At 31.0% G+C, this 17666-nt stretch overlaps 1 protein-coding gene across 1 annotated transcript in view; it reads right to left on the bottom strand.

Annotated features, from left to right (window-relative positions):
• Positions 1-8720, bottom strand: part of LOC143206624 (trissin receptor) — a 421579-nt gene extending 412859 nt beyond the window's left edge. The window contains exon 1 of the mRNA XM_076419237.1: positions 8581-8720. The gene's annotated coding sequence lies outside the window, so the exon portion shown is untranslated. The remainder of the gene's footprint in view (positions 1-8580) is intronic.
• Between the last annotated feature and the right edge of the window lie 8946 nt (positions 8721-17666).

Genomic DNA, 17666 nt, shown 5'->3' with positions numbered 1-17666 from the left:
GTCTCTATCGATATAAATAAAAATTAAATGCTTGTTTGCATACTCCACAGCTTTGATATTTTGTCACAATCAAATACCAACAAGTATTTTTATTTGGATCTGAAATGAAGATGAAAGGCTGAGAACAGCTGAAGAACTTCAACAACAGATCAGGGTTATTATCCGATTACAAATCTCACTCTCATGTTCTGATAACAGAGAAAATAAATATGTTGAGCAATCAAAAAAAATCAAATAGGCGTCATTTGAGTTGAATGTTCAATTGAACCATTTGTTTCAACTTTGAAGATCTTATACATATGGCTATGGCAACATTATTCGGGGGTTATTTTTGATGTTCCAGTTAGTTGGTACCTTACACCGAATACCTTTACATCAGTATGTATTCCTCAATTATAAAATTATAATTATTTATTAATTATTAACTTTTAGGTATAGTTTACACTAATAATACACACTAAATGTTCACACAAGTTCGTATGGTTTTGTTCGTTTCAATCTCCTGACATCCTGCGCGCTGTCCAGCAGTTGTATTGCTTCCACGTTAGTATGACTTAGTAATCTTCTTTCGTGTTTCAAGGCGAAATCCTGCACAACTTCGCAAATCCATTTGATCTCCAGGTCATCGTGCAGTTCTTTAAATTATTGCAATAAGTAAGTTCAAAAGAAAATGTATGGTTGGTTTGCAACCAAATATTAGTATGTGGAAATATTCTTAGCATTAATTAATTATTTGAAGTTTTATTGTTATGACTGTGTGTAAAAAATATTGATTTTTGGATAAAATAAATCTTATTTTTTATTTTTTATATCATTTGTTAGTATAGTGATATGTAAAAAACACGATAGCAAATGAATGACGTGAATGTATTAATGGACACAGTCTTTATTATATCGCTTCATCGATCGCTTGAAGATCGACACCTGTGTCTGGTCGTGACAGATGATGCTGGAAAACACTCAAACGTTTTCGCGATATTAAGAAACTTTTTGAAGTTATCAATTCGTTACATTCAAGCTGAAACTTCTTACAAACAAATCTCGGTTTGACCTGATTTTATAGGACAGAAGATATGCCACACTTATTAAATAATAAATATAGGAGTTATTGTCGAAAACCATATTAGTTTTTTATAAAAAGTGAGCCAATTAATGATCATGGAACATTTTTAATTCATACAATTAGAAATAAATAGATCTACTTAGCCAGGCCTACTTGGCAATAATAATGCACTTGATGATATTATGATCTTTGCCAATTTGGATCTTTAGAACAGCAAAGCATTTATTTGCTTTATCTACATAATAAAGACTTTATTAATTTTTAATTATTAAATATGAACCCAAACAGTTATATTAAATTAGATTCCATTTGTTCCTAATTTAATGTTGTGTATATGATTTGACAAATGTTCTAACCAAACTAGAATAACAACAAGAAATCATTCCCCCCGACGGGAATCGAACCCACGACCTCCGCATATTAGACGAACGCTCTAATTACTACACTATAAACACAGTTGCCTGCAATATTTTTACGGCTTCTCATATGATATGGTTAGTGCTTAAAAAGCAAACTGATCGACTTTTGCACTGAACGACTACCAGTTTTCCATCACATTAGTTCAGCATAACATCATACACAAATATCTGATTATTTTAGATAAAAACAATATGTGAAAACTTTGTACGTGCCTCTGAAATTTAAGATGTTGCCTCGATTTCGTCGTATTCCGCCATAAGATCCTGACTTGGTTCCAATGGGATCACCTCGGAAATGCAATCTTTCGATACATACACAAAAAACATACATTTACTACATAATTGATCAATTTGTTATGTTAGGTAACAATTTATGTATTTTCTTACCTTCAGCCAATACTACCTAACATAATAAATTGATAAATAATTAATTGATATAGATGTTCACAAAGAAATAAATGGGATGAACCATAATATTACATTAGCAAAGTTACCTTAATAAGTTTTATGATCTTGATCCATTTTTTTTTTTGGAGCTGCCCCTTCCAACTTTTGGATCGAAGATGCATATAAAAGATTTATTTCACCTCAAAAAATGAGAAAAATTATTTCGCTCTCATTCGACAAACATGTTCGCAAACATCTATGATGATCTGTGAGAGAAACATATAGAATTTGCCTTAAACATCGTCTTTGAAAAATCCCAAGCTTACAAGAAGTGGCAAGATAAGAATTCAAAAGAGTATGATTTTAGTCTTGATTGTAATATTTCATCTTTTCCACACGCACCATCTTATAGAAACAAGCTCTCCTGTATGCTCATCTATTACTGATTCCAAGTATATATAGTCTTGTATGTCTTGTATTTATGTACTTGCCCGAACTGGATATCCTTAAAATTTATAATCAGATACGAACAGACAATCTGTGAGTTGTCACTACTTTTCTCCATTAGTTCTCAAGCTATATAGCTCCGCAATGCGAATGTCGTGAGGAATGATCGAAACCTCAATATCTATCACCTTATCTATCATGTTTTCATTTTCACAGTGAAAATACCAACAGATCTCTACTAAAATAATAACAGTCTAAAACAAACTAGATAGATGATTTTCAGATGATATTAATTTTACAACAATAGTAGTTTTATGTTATAATCAAATTTATTACATTCTATGCCTAAATTATTAATATCTAAATAAGCAACAATTACAAAGTTAATATGGTTATATACAACAATTTTAAAGGGGAATATCAAATCGGATGTGAATACAAATTGCAGAGGTTGGTTTGGTTCGTTTTGCACATGCGCATTACTACTAATTCAGTGGTCACTTTTCGCACTCTTATTGATTTCTTATATATGGTTGTAAAAGTTTCATAAAATTCAGAAAAATATAACTAATCACTAGTTTTTTTATTGATAAACAACGAAATGAACAAATTATAGCAAAGCTGAGATGATAAATCGAGTTTATGAAAATCTAACTAAGATTAGACTATGAATAAAAATTATAATATATTCTAGTTTTGACAATGTCAACAAAAAAAATGCGTAGATGCTGTTAGTTAAAAAGTTACAAGAAAAGAATCCAGGTATACAAAGTACATTTAGATCAATACATCAATATTATGCGAATATATATAATTTAACATAACAATGCTGTTACTTCGACATTGAAATATACTGCATTTTCTTCTGTTAATATCAGTATTTTCAATATCTTAGTTAAAATTTTTATTTATATTACTTTAAGTTACTCAGTGAAGAAGAATATTAGTACATTTCAGCAACATAACAAGTATCTAATTATACAAGTTTGATTTTTCTTGACTTTCCACTCTAACATGTTGATAATTGTGATCGCATTATAACGAATTAGTTTTCAAAGAGAAAGAACGTCGTTAAATTTACTTCTCATCGAAATACAACAAACAATGAAAACATCACACATACGAAATCAAATTCAAATATTATTCATATTATTTCAGTGAGGATGCGCTCATCTAGCCAATCATATACTATATCTTATTCTCTTTTAGTGTAGTGTAAAATGTCATTCCAAAATAAGAGAATAAGAGAAAATTGAACAAGGCAACGAAAGAGTTCAAAGAGCTAATAAATAACGAACAAAATCAAGGAATTCAAAAATATTTAGAAAACTTAACGCCAACTGATGCAACGGAATATTCCCTCTGGAAAGTAACAAAAAAGAAAAAGGAAAAAAAAGAAAAACAAACCTCAACAACACCCATTAAAATTGATAATAATGATAGGAATGATAAAGATAAAGCAAAAATTTCTCTAAACACTTAATAAAAGTATTTAATCCGTACCCTTCTGAAATATCGGCAAAAGAAAAAAGTAACGTAGTCAACTTTCTTAACACTCCATTTCAAATGGATTTGCCACATGAGAGATTTACTGTTAAGGAACTGAAACAAACAATAAATGAAATCAATGCTAAAAAAGCCCCTGGAATTGATTTAAGTACTGGAAGAATCCTAAAAGAGCTCTCAGAAAAGTTCATGAAATTAATAACGTTTATATTTAATGCCATATTAAGGCTTAATTACTTTCCAGCACTTGGAAAGTGTCTCAAATCATCGCTATTCTTAAACCAGGAAAAATCATAAGACGTCTCTTATCGTCCTATAAGCCTTTTACATGTGATCTCTAAATTTTTTTAAAACCTATTGATTAAAACACTCAAAATAATCATAAAAAAGAGAAATATTATTCGAGACCATCAATTTGGCTTCCGTAATAAACACGGAACAACGGAACAAATAAATAGGTTAATCAATAAAAAGCCTTCGACAAGATGTGGTACACTGGACTGAATGTTAAATTGAAAAAGCTTTTGTACCATACGCACTTTCAGTAAACTCAAATCATACCTCACAGACAGACATTTTATTGTGAAACAGGATGACGAATACACTGAACTTCATCCAATATATTCAGGTTTCCCGCAGGGCAGTGTTCTTGACCCACTGTTATATCTATTGTATATAGCTAACCTACCGACCTCAAAAAACACTACTATTGCAACATACGCTAATGATACAGCGGCTTTATCATCACACAAGGATCCAATATCAGCCACAAGAAACCCCCAACTTCATCTTAACAAAGTCAAATTGTGATTGAAAACATGGCGTATCAGAGACAAAATATACCCATGTGACATTCACCCTTTGTAGAACAACTTGTCCCTCAGTAAAAATAAATAATTATAAACTCCCGCAAGCAGACAACGTTAAATATCTGGAAATGTATTTTTATCGACGTTTAACATGGAAAAAACATATAGTAACAAAACGCAAGCAGCTTGAGGACGTAAATCTAAATTATCCTTAGATAACAAGGTTTTGTTCTTTAAGTCAATACTTAGACTCATTTGGACCTATGGTATTGAACTATGGGGTACTCTAGCAAATCTAACATAGCTATCCTTCAGAGGTTCCAGAATAAAGTGTTTCGAGTCATCGTCAATGCCCCATATTACGTGTCCAACAAACTGATTCAGTGTGATATCCCCATAGAACCCATAACGAGTATAATTCGAAGTGTTAGTACAAAGTACTCTGAAAGACTGACTGTTAGTGCGTCCCAATACACTCGCCAAACAGTTACATGTCCGCGATGACAGTGAAGTACGTAGGCTCAAACGTAAACTACCATACGAACTGATTAACAGACACATAGAGTGAAGTATAATAATCTCTAGAATAAATTAAAGTAGTCTTTAGAATAAGTTAGGAAAGAGTTAAGAATAAGTTAGAATAGTATCTAGAATAAGATTTAGATTATAAGTCTGTACAGCAGATGACTTACTGATGCGAACTTCTACATGTCAGTAGAGTTATATTGTATAACGGATATCATATTATAATACTTATTGCCCACAGGCAGATTTTTGAAGTTCTAAGAGATTAATAGAAAAAATCAGTGCGCATGCGCTCATCTAGCATATACTCTATTGTTCACTTCTAGTGTAGTGATTCCTACGAGAGGCCGAATATGCCAAATATAATGTACGATTATGACAAAAATAAACAACCTGTTCAATGAATTCGGCCTTAATAATTATTTTTAATTTCTATATTCTGTAAATATACGAATTATAAATTACAATAATCTCCAGAAACTCTCAATTCATAACCCAAAACGATCGATTCTATCCTACATTTCTATTTAATATCCTTTCTGGGATCCCGCCATTGACCATCACGACATTTGGATTAAAAACTTTCGGCCAGATTAACCATTCCTAAACGTTTCCTTACAACCACAGTGGCTACTGTTATTAGAACCGTTCGACAGAACAACCCTCAAACTAGACTTTGTTTGATGAAAGATAATAATATAATGTGTTAGATAATGGATTAGTCCTGTGGGATATTTAAAATAATTTGTCAGCTAGGATACGGATAATAAAGGTGTCACGATGATCTACTTGACTAATGGATATGTTAGACACTAATGCCTTAGAGTTTAATGGCTTTTGTTTGATGCTAATCAAATTAGTTCAATAACATTATTTTTTATGTTATAATATACTACTATTTTAGATATTAAAAAGCTACAATCTATTTGTCAGTAAAGAAAAAAAAATAATTTGGAAAGATTTTAAGAGAGTTTTTAGGTGCTTGAACATATACATATTTTTGATTCATTTATTACATTATTAGTCGTTGCTGACTAACCTATAATTTTTCTATAATTTATAATAATTCTTTACAATAATTTAAATCTAAGTATATATCTAGAGGGATCCATCGGCCCTATCTTAATCTATAATAATGTTTGTGCTAAGTACAATACACAAGATTATTTTTTTTGATACTTTTGAGTATGTGTCCTGTTCTGGTGTTATCCAAAAGTTGTATTATTTCGATATATATGATTATTATTATATCACTCTATCACTTTTCGCGAAACTTCCGAATAATTGAATTCCTTATGTCAATATAGGTTTTAATATTTACTTGTACTTGCAATTTCTACAGTTAGTACAGATAATTGTGATTTTGTTCCAATTAACCAATACGCTCTCGTATATTTGACCTTTCCTTTTCTTTTTTACATATTCATTCTAGTAAAGTTTTGCAACAAGATTCATTCCGAGAAACTCAGTATTGTTGCTATATATAATTCAACACACAAAACTGGTACACTGGACATACACTAAAAATATTTAGATTAACATATATTATAGCACTTTTTCTAATAGCGTAATATATACTAAATTATATCAGATAATACAATAATTTTACATTTATTATGAGTTTTTTTTCCAAAAATGTACATAAACATATCCTTCCTCGGCTTCAAAGATGTCTAATTATTCAACAAAATATCATTAATTATTTATTATTATTAACCAACAAAATATCATTGCAATACTGTACACTATAGGCGTTTAAACCAGTAATTGAAAAACAAGTGTCCTTATATCAGAAAATAAATTAATTTTGAAGCAAAATACAACGTCTGAAGCCCATTCAGAACCTTCTTCTACTACCCTTCTTCAGTAGTGTTCATCGGTCATGGGTGTTAAAAAAAACAAGTTAAAAGAGCCAATGCCTGTATTTCTATATGACTCCACTCAATGAACAACAAAAATAAGTAAGTGTAAAACTTCAAAACTGTAATTAACAATTCAGCCTTTTAATATTTTATATTTCATAAGAACATATTAGGCCTATAAATTAGGTTCACGATTTTTTTTTATTTGAAACATTATTGCGAAAAATCGATACAATCTAATTTATTCAAAGTATTGTCCATCGATAGCTCTTATATGGATACTTTTTTCCATCTTTCAGACAATTTACTACTTCCATCTCGAAAGAACAATAAATCATTTGAGGCTATCTACGAATCAACCAATTTTATGGTATCTTCAAAAAAAATTAATCACTGCTCAGACAGGTCACATATCATGTCGGAATAAGCAGTAATCAGTAGGATCAAGGTCTGGAGAATACAACGGGAAACATGCATGACCAGATGATTCCCTTTTTTAAATTTAGCATAACGTATCGTTGAAGCAACATTTTACACATAACCTTTCAATGTCTCTTGGTTTCAATCCGTACGACACAAAATATCCAAGCTTATGAATTATTCCCATTTTCTTCAAACGAATGGAAATGTTATATGTTACCCCAGCAATTCTGCATATTTTTCTTGCATTTTGCACGGAGCATTAGTAATGCTTTCAAATCCTCGTCTTCAAATGTTTTTGACTGTCCAGAATGCTCTTTTCCTTTGGTATCAAAATCTCAACTTTTAAAACATCGAAACAGGTATTCATATGTCTAAATTGATGAAGCATTGTTGGTATAAGCTATACACAGCATTCGATGACCTTTAACCGCCTTTTGCTTCTAACGGAAGTTAAAAGTAATACCTCCCGCAAATGCGATTTACTAGTTACAAATAAAGACATTTGCAACGCACTAAAAAAACTTTTTTTTCATACATCGATGAAATGACACATAGTGAAAAGTGCAAACAGTAAAACAATAAGTTTTTGAACCATTTGAATGCAAAAGTTCCCGAAGACATAAAACTACCAAACAATTATCCATCAAGAAAACGCACCGACAAATAAAGGCACTCGCCAATATCTGTGAAATAATAAACGATTTATTTCAGCATCATACTTATAAGCCAGATTTACCTCAGTCTTCTGGCTTTTCCCATAACTCAAAAAATTATTTGTGAAAAACCACTACCATTAAACGATTACTGCAGAAAAAAAAAGTGTGTCTCCCGGAAAATCACTATCTACAAATTAGAAGATGGTTAAAACAAGCATGTTAAAGTTTTCCTTAGAAATAAAATTATTTTTAAAACCAAAGATCCGTTAGTTTTTTTTTCTTCATTTCTGCGAGCTTATTGAACAAGATATTCTTCAGTGCATCATTTTTAATTATTAAATTAAACAAATATTGTAAAATATCTTTGCTTTCATACAGAAATTTCATTTATGTTCAAATAGAAAAATATTTAATTGGTTGTTATTTAAATGCGAATATCATCGAATAAGCATAAATTCTTAAGACTATTTCGTAAACTATTACCTTTAAGGTTTGTTCACATTTTTTCACAAATCCAAGGAAGAGACTGGAAGCAGTTTTCAGTTTATTGCACAGCACCACCGTTCTACAAATTAGTTCGTCACTGAAAAACTTTGTAAATTCGAAACCAATTGAGGACAAAATGCGCTTCCTCGCGTAATTTTCTGGTTCTGGCCGACCCGACGTCACTCGACGACGTTTTGGAGCGCACTGAAGCAGCACCGCGACGCTCTGGACGCTTGTTGAACATTTAATCGCCGCTTGTCTTATCAATTCCGATCTCGTACATACAAAAATATGTCTTTTTCTGGTTAATTTTTGTGGGAATCATCTTCCAAGAGAGTCGGCATTTATGTCGCGTATAGGCATTATACGATAATAGCTGTCGGATTTGTCAGTAACACAATGTTTATTAAAATATTTACCATCATTAAACATGGAAACTACGAGGAGGCCGCTAAAAATTTTACGTTAAAATAGAAGTCAGTTTTGTGATCAAATTTGTAAAGCGCTACTGTTGGATTATTAAAATAATAATCAATAATAGTTTAAATGGTTAATATCTTAATTTCGAGATTTGTTGTTGGCAGTCCATGTTAAGCACGTGACATAAATCCATATCCATATACTAACGTTTTGACATGTTTTCCTTTGTGCTTAGAAATGTAATTAAAGTATAGTCTATCCAAAATACAATGAACTCACGTCATCTCAGTTTATGACGTCAAAACGGTTCAATGTTGCCGGATTTTTTTTATTATTTAATTAATACATTGTTACTAGTCGTTTCCGTCTAACCTACAATTTGTCTTTATGCTAACTTAAATCTAGGTATATAACTAGGAGGACCCATCGGCCCTAACTCAGTCTCTGGTGAAGTAATGTTTATACATGTCACTGCTGAATTTTTTAATATATGCACCTCACTACACAACACTACACAAGATCAGATGGTTTGATTCTTTTGAGCCTGTGTCCGGTTCTGATGGTATCCAAAAGTTGCAGTATATCAATATTAGTATGAGAATGGAGTCTTTCCTCATGTTTGCCACATTTAATGTTGATATTTAATGCATTTTAGTTAATTTTAACTTCGATATATAACAACATTCTAATATAAAAAAATAATGAAAAAAAATATTACAAAATATAATTTATTTTAATATCATCATTTAAACAGTACATCTATTGCATATTGAAGGACTTAAATTGCAGTCAATTAAACAGCCCCAATAGTAAGTACAAACTATTAATAAGGGTACATCCAAGTAATGTATTTTATTTTCGTTGGAGAATATATTTACGTTTTATGTTTTGTTCTTGTTTCCTTCGTTGCTGTGTTTTCTTATCAAATCATTTTGATATCACTATATTTCTCCTTAGTTTCTTATGTTGGTACCTAGATACATTTGTCTTGATAAAACTAGATTTAATCACTGCATTCTCTCTAATGATTTTACCATATCTACAAAACAATTAGTATTCATTCTATCCTCTTACACTTTAAACAATTACACACACATCTATACACATAAATCTTTAATAATCAACAATACAATTTTCTGCAGTTATTCTATATTAATTATATACTCACCTTTAATTGTTTACACTCTCATTATCCTGTCTTAGTATTGTCAGCATTGATTCATAATCACACGTCCAGAAATATTCATGTCACATTCTGAATCACTATTCAAGTCAATAACTAAGCTGCTAATTTCCAATCTAACACTAGTTCATAATTCCATCATTTGTCAATGTATTCTTCTATGTGTCTCACGGAATTCATCCAAACCGAAGGGTATTATAGAGTGTGTTGCTTTCCACACATCCAAACAGTTCTTGCCTGTATATCTTTCTCTGTCTGTATATCTACTGTAGTTGATCTTTGCCACATCCCATAACAATTCAATTTGAATGAACATGCAGTGATAGGAAGGAAGACGTTACGCTCTGTGACCATATTATTCAGCTGATATCCATATTATAGCCCCATAATAAATGTCTGATGTACTGTCTTTTTCAGACCCATTCTAAAAAGGTAAATTTAATAAAGCACAATTAAGTATTTGATTTAAATTTACCAAGTGACAATTTGACATATTTCATTCTATAACATGGTATATTAAAAACTTGTTTAATTTATGTTTTGCAAGCCAATCATTAATTACAGCCTTAAGCAAACGTTATTTTAACTTTTACCTTTTTTAATCAACTTTTTTTCTTCTTTACACTTTTTGTATTAACGCTAAGAGTGGCCTAACGTTCAATTTTGAAATATCTATGTTTTTATACCAGTGATGACTTATATTACTCAGGGAGCTGTATATTCCTAAGTTTTCTATGAATAATTTCCATAATAACAGATATCTTTGAAGAAATTGTATTAAATCAATTTTATATCAAAAAACTACTCGCCGTTTTTATACATTTCATAAATCTAATCTTGAATAGAGCTAACATCAAGATATGTAGATAATTTATTTTCGATGAATTCAACATTATATTGTTTTTCTTTAATTTGTGAGTTTTTAGTTATAGTGCCCATACTATATATTCAATGCAGCTGCAACATAATAAAAATATTTCCATTAAAAACTCCAGCAGCTTAATATTTAATAGTATCAATACTTACCTCTCTAACGTATTTTACTGGTAAGAACGGACCCCCACTGCATTTCTGTTAGAAGTTATTGATTGAAGACGTAATTTGTTTATAACTAACTTTTTATTTGGCAACGACATTTTCAACCAAAGTAAGCAAAGTATTAAACAGCGATTTAGAAGTTATTAATATAATCAGAGCGCCAAAACAACGTTTGCCGATCTATAACCTCTTAATATCACTAATATTTTAAAGAATTTTGCAACCGACAACCGAACGACTTTTGCAAGATCATTCGAGTGCATCAGACACCATTGTATTTCTTTTTAACTGGAATAAAATGAAAAGGAAAATATTGTCTGGTATTAAAATGAATTTACAAACTGCATTAGACAAAACATTATACATTTTGATGGCGTAATTTCACTGATACTTTGGATGGACTATATATGTGACGCTCGATAGCTTTTGTAAGCAAAATGGCGATCACTAAATATGTCAGTATTAATAGTTTGCAACGCTGCATATGTACTGTACGTCAAGTTGCCAAGTATCTTATCAGTTGTCATTTTTATCCTTAAGGAATTATTTTCAGGAAACTTCTGTGTATTAATTAAGTTTGTTAGTGCACAGTACATGTCACAATTGATGATCAAATTCACTCCACATGAATGAAGTGAATCACGTGAATGCTGTGATATATTCGCTTATTTTAAGTGAAGAAAGTAGAGTATTCTCAGTAATCAATAGCGTCCATGATAGTGTTCTGACAACTTGTGTTAAGTACTTTAAACTGTCACTTTAAATAATTGGTACCATTTGGCTTCATTCTACCACCCTTATTACAAAATACCAGTTGGTATTGTTGGCAACATGTTAGTTTCCAGATAGCTTCAAAACAGATGAGAGCCAAAAGAAGCAATCTTGCAATTCATACCTTAGGGGTAATTTACAAAAATGATGAGATAGTATCTGGGAATAACAGGAGTAGCAGTACTAGAAAACAACACAAGTCATGTTCAAATGACAAAGCTCGCTGAACTTTATAACTATAAAGGCCAAACTTACATATGGGAACTTTAGTTGAATCCTAACACCACTATCTGTGTTTAATTCTGGAGAATCCCAGCATGCGCACAAGGATTTGAGCTTGCAACAAATTTATTTTCCTGAATTCACAAGTAAACTAATATCATAGAAATATTCCTGTTGAGAGCCAAGTTAAAATGATTTTGTATATTTTTCGTCTCCTATAATATAAAAAATGTAATATGAAGAAACTTTTATCAACTTTTTTCATTTTAAAATAATTTTGAAAGGAAAAGGAGAAAATAAAACAATAAGTAATTATTTATCAACATATATACACTAGAATAACAAACCCCAAAAGTTATAGTTCCTGTAAATTATTCTTATACTTGAAGAGTATAACATATATTTCTTGAAAGTAAATTAGCCTAATATCTAACTTGAAACTAAAGTTCAAATTTAACTAAGTTTACAATCTATTATTTTAAGATTATATGTTATTTCTAAGTTATTTAAACATATTTAGTTTTAAAAGAAAAAAGAGAAAACAAAAAATATCTAAGGTAACAAATATATTTTATTTATCAATATACGAAAACGCAAGCATCCATTCATCTTTAAAATTACTTAATAATATATCTTAAATATATATCTATAAAAATATATCTTAATATAGCTTAAACAGCACTTAAAAATCCCTTCGTTATTTCCTCATTGAATATCTTCCATATACAAGAAATCCATGGAAACCCTTCTCTTAGTTCAATTAATAAAAGCAAGGAATGCAATTGAAATCCATATGCATCAAGCTTGTTTGTAGAATATACGTACAAATTCATGGCTATATTCTTGTAATATTTCATATTATCCTTCATTTTTGCTGATTTTTTTTTGCTTGAGGTTTGCTGAATCAATAAATCTAGCCTTTTCAGATTGCCACTACCTAAATTAGCTCGTGTTTCATCCAATATAACATCAATTGGAATTTTAGCAGCTAGTTTAACAGCAATCATATTTTTATCTGATTTTAATAACATTCACCTCTCACTTTTTGATACACTTTTATGAATTTCTCATCGATTAGCCTCAAATTTTTCAAAAAGTTTTATAGGATATTTTTACCAAAATGGAAACCACTTACATTAAAAATCGTCAAGCGAACCAAATTTCAATATTTCTTGTTCAATTTTAATACTGTGGATTGGCTATATGATCAACGAGGTGTGATTCTGATAAGATATGCTGACATAAAAACATCGAGTCATATTTATCTGTACTTTTACTTTTACAGTCAACTATACCTAAAATATAAAGAATTCAGTATAAAATTGAATATAACTTGCAAAATTGAAATAAAAATTTAATGGATACGTACTTGGATGGAATGTCGTCATATTCAGAAATCGATGATTTATCCATTAATCCCTGCCAAAATATAAACAGTACAATAACAAATAAACTATAAACAATTAAACAATTAATCTTACAAAATAGAGATCCCACCAGTGCCGGGGTCAAATCCATGTCAAATGGCTGTTGTAGTACGCTGGATTCAACTCTCCATTGCTTGCAAATGACTATGTCGCATAATCAGGTGGAAACCCGAAGTTTACTGATTACCGATTGGAATTATCATTATTCAGAAATAATCACTACTAACAACACTGACCAAGGCTTAATATAGAAATAGTTCTGTAATCAATTAGCAGTGTTACAGGTGATATTTTAAAAAACATATTAACAGTATAACTGTTTCAGTAGTGAAGAGTTAGAAGTGTTGATTTTGAAAACAATGGCGCTTTGATGAGCCCCAAAAGTTAAATGAATATTCAATACAGCAAAAGATTGCATCCTAAGGTAATCTCCGAGCGCCCTATGGTTTGTCACTACCCAAATACATCGGAAAACTGGCACACCCATGGTTTGGGAATGCATCAGATCCCTTTTCATTAAATACTTGGCAGACACCTCAAATTCCCAGAATTCCTACGTCAAATTCCTGCCAGAGGAATTAGTGCCCAACTAACCCAACGACACTCCACCCAAAAGTGGTGAGTTTTATTCGCCGCCAAAGGTCCACACCTCCCACAACCAGGTGTTCTTCACGAGTCCAAAAAAACCTAACATCAGTTTGACATGAGCAAGGGAACACATCGGCCGATAACTCAAAAAATTAGCAAACATTGCAGTTCAGCTAAAAATCACAAAAAAAAAACATTTCCAATAAGTTAGGTCGACGTATAAAAACTTAGACTTCTCTGATTACCAGAGATAATTATAAATACATCAGTATTTATTTCCCAAGTTAAAATTGAATTGAACAAATATTGTGGTTGTTATGAAGTTCGTTAACTCTGAATCTTATGGGGTGAGCTTTTTATTCAACGTAACATTTCCAATTTAACTTACCATCGACATGAGCACCGAGTATATGAGTATAGAGTAGAAAGTATAGTTAGAAATGGACATCCCTCAAGTGATATAATTAAGTTTGTCATATCACCAGATCTCAGAAATATCATAGCCAGATTTCGCGAATATTAAACTATATTTTCCAATATCCGGTCCATTTATGCATCTTGTTAACTATCACTTATAGTTTCTCTTTAATAAAGTATTTGACCAGAAAATGTAATTTACTGAGCAAGGAAGAAGGCAAGTTATACCACTGAGACTGTTATCATGACTCAGGAAAACCTTTTTATTCTTAGAAAATGTATCTTGTTGGATGAGAAATTCTTACGCACAACCAGTCAATACAAGGATTCCTGATGTGGAAAAGCGTTAAATATAAATATAATAAAACAACTCTAACCTACAAACTATTATGGCTATACAATTAACTGTAGTGTAAGTTCTTGGATAATATATACATTAGATGTACTATAATGTTAAAATAAAATATATTTTATAACATTATTTTTTACATCAGAATTTTGATATACATCAAAACCATAATAAACCAAAACTCACAAGCTGGTGCGGCCACATTGCGACGTTTTTACGTCATAAGTTTAGATAATGTTAATTTTCTGCTATTTTGAATAGATTATAATGAATAAATCGCTCAAATCTCGCTCGGTTCGTTGTCATTTGAGATATGTAAAACCACGAAAAATAACGGACAATATATTAATTTCTTTCTTTCGTTGATTTTGTTCTCTATTTTTTATGTAAAGTAAATTTACTGAACATGGCTCCATCATTTCACTCCGAAGTCCAATCCACAGTCATCCGAGTGGCCTGCACACGATGAACCCGACCCAAAGCGCGGGAACACGCAACAGTCTATTGGCAAGGTTATGCCGTCTGTATTTTGGGATACGCATGGAATAATTTTAATTGACTACCTTGAAAAAGGAAGGACCATCAACAGCAATTATTATATAGCGTTATTGGACCGATTGAAGGTCGAAATCGACGAAAAACGGCCGCATTGGAAGAAATAGAAAGTGCTGCTTCACCAAGACAATGCACCGTGTCACAAGTCAGTGAAGACGATGGCAAAAATCCATGAATTGGGCTTCGAATTGCTTCCTCATCTACTGTATTCTCCAGATCTGGCCTCCAGCGTCTATTTCCAGTTCTCAGATGTCAATGCTTGCTGGGAAGAAATGTTCGTCGAATGAAGAGGTGATCGCTGAAACTGAGGCCTATTTTGAAGCAAAGGACAAATCGTACTACAAAAATGGTATCGAAATTTGGAGGGTCGCTATAATCAGTGTATCGCCTTTGAAGGGAGTTATGTTGAATAAGAAAAACTAATTTTGTCAAAAAAATGTGTTTTATTATGGTAGGCGGGGGACTTTTTATTTGACTTGTTATATTTTTATATATTACATACTACATACTGTCTTGCTTTCAAACTAGATTGGATCTTCGATAATTCACATTACCATTTAAAACAGCTTTTTCCAGTAGTCAGCAGTGGCCAGATGCGAACAAGACAGTACTGACCATAGAGTAATATGAGAGTATATGACCATAGAGTAGTATACTCTGTGCTACTAATACATGCCAGGTTTTGAAATGTTGAAAAATGTCATCTATAAGTTAGGCTCTTGGCTTATTAAGTGATATGTTAAAAATACCTTAATTCTAATCTTTCTAAATTCTAATTTATGATAATATCCTAAAAGATAGGCTATTCAATCATCATCAGAAATTAACTACGTATTTATTGACAAGATCCATTTCTTTCCACAGTAACACTAAACAATATTAATGTATCGGATATCTTATAAGAAACTTCTATCTTATTATGCTAAACATCTGTACAACTTTATTCAAAAAATTGTTGAATAAACCGACAGACCGTTATCAACTGTGAATAGGTGATTAGAATAGGTTCTAATGGTCCCACATCTCATGAGCACCAGACTTACCTTGTTTTTAAGCTGAATATAAGACTTACATCTAGATAGGAGACTGAATTTAAAATTTGTGGCAACAGCTTTGGTGAAAGGAGTGCCCACTTTTAGAACAAGAATTTTAAAAAAAATACAAGTAAATAAGAAAATATATAAATTACATAGACATTTATTAGCAGATATAAAAATGGTTACAAATGTATAATCAATAAAATATTATCTAAAAATAATATATTTTACTACAAATAATAACCCATTTCCATTCTTATATTAATAGGGTTCAAAGCAAAAGTTGAAAATTAATAAAGCTTTTAATGAAGTAACAGAAAAAAATGTTATTTTAACCACATATTTCCTATATACTGTCATTATGTGCATCTAGCATTCCTCTGACATTGAATCAGAGTTACTTGCTTTTAAATTTAATTTTTATACCTCCCGCAGTTTCTGTAATTAGAAGCACAACACAACAGAACAGTTATTTTATATAAATCTAATATAGCAAAATTGGAATTTGAACAACGCAATCGCTATATTTTTCTATTCTTGATCAACATTTTTCGAACTAAAACAAAATATTTGAATGTACATTATTTCTATGGGTATTCTAGTATCAAAATTCCATTCCGACATTTTCTCGTCCCCGACTGATTTTTCACATCATCAACGTCATTTTTTTTTCCTGCAACGTAAAATTGCAAATTGCCAAACAGTACATGATAAATTATCTATACTATTTAAGATATATTTTTTAATTATAAGAGGAGAATATCTACAACGGATTGAACGAGTCAAAGCTACTGGTCCTATTTTTATAATAATCTTACGATGTTATCTATCAAAGCCCTTGACTAATTTCTTTTCATATCAATGTTAGAGTAGGGTAGTTTCATACGAAAAAATTAGCTTTTATAAAATGACGTCCAGGTATAGTGTTCACATGGTCTTGGACTAAAGAGGAAATAATTATAAAGCTAAATAATAAATATACGTTATACACAGGCCAATAAGTCATATCACCAACACTATTAAAGCAAAAATTCAAAAGAAACTATTTTCTTGAACAAATCCAAATTGGAGAATAT

The sequence above is a fragment of the Rhynchophorus ferrugineus genome, unplaced genomic scaffold (genome assembly GCF_030347505.1).
Source record: "Rhynchophorus ferrugineus isolate W39M unplaced genomic scaffold, kcgeb_rfMv2 rfM1, whole genome shotgun sequence".
Classification (NCBI taxonomy): domain Eukaryota; kingdom Metazoa; phylum Arthropoda; class Insecta; order Coleoptera; family Curculionidae; genus Rhynchophorus; species Rhynchophorus ferrugineus.
The sequence above is the reverse complement of the archived record's forward strand: the minus strand, read 5'-3'. Positions and strand labels throughout refer to the sequence as shown.